At 45.0% G+C, this 200-nt stretch overlaps 1 protein-coding gene across 1 annotated transcript in view; it reads left to right on the top strand.

Annotated features, from left to right (window-relative positions):
- Nucleotides 1-200, top strand: part of LOC107574056 (ras GTPase-activating protein-binding protein 2-like) — a gene marked incomplete at its 3' end in the record, with an annotated part of 11,186 nt that overhangs the window by 5,636 nt on the left and 5,350 nt on the right. The gene's annotated exons all lie outside the window — the stretch shown is intronic.

The raw sequence follows: 200 nt of genomic DNA, 5'->3' as shown, positions 1-200 counted from the left end.
CAGTCGTGACATTCCGAGGTCTGTTATCCCTCGATAACAACCGGTGAAAGCTGATAACTCCGGCTCATCCGGGTTACTGCAGTCGGCACTCTACTAAACTGCCAGGAACAGTTTTTTCTTGGTGGAAGCGTTGCGTTTGTTTTGCTAATAAAATCTTAAAGGGGTCATATGATGCTACATGCACTTTTACGAGTTGTTTG

This window comes from Sinocyclocheilus grahami, unplaced genomic scaffold, assembly GCF_001515645.1.
Source record: "Sinocyclocheilus grahami isolate Dianchi unplaced genomic scaffold, SAMN03320097.WGS_v1.1 scaffold2104.1, whole genome shotgun sequence".
In the NCBI taxonomy this organism is placed as follows: Eukaryota; Metazoa; Chordata; class Actinopteri; order Cypriniformes; family Cyprinidae; genus Sinocyclocheilus; species Sinocyclocheilus grahami.
This window is presented reverse-complemented; position numbering and strand designations above follow the sequence as displayed.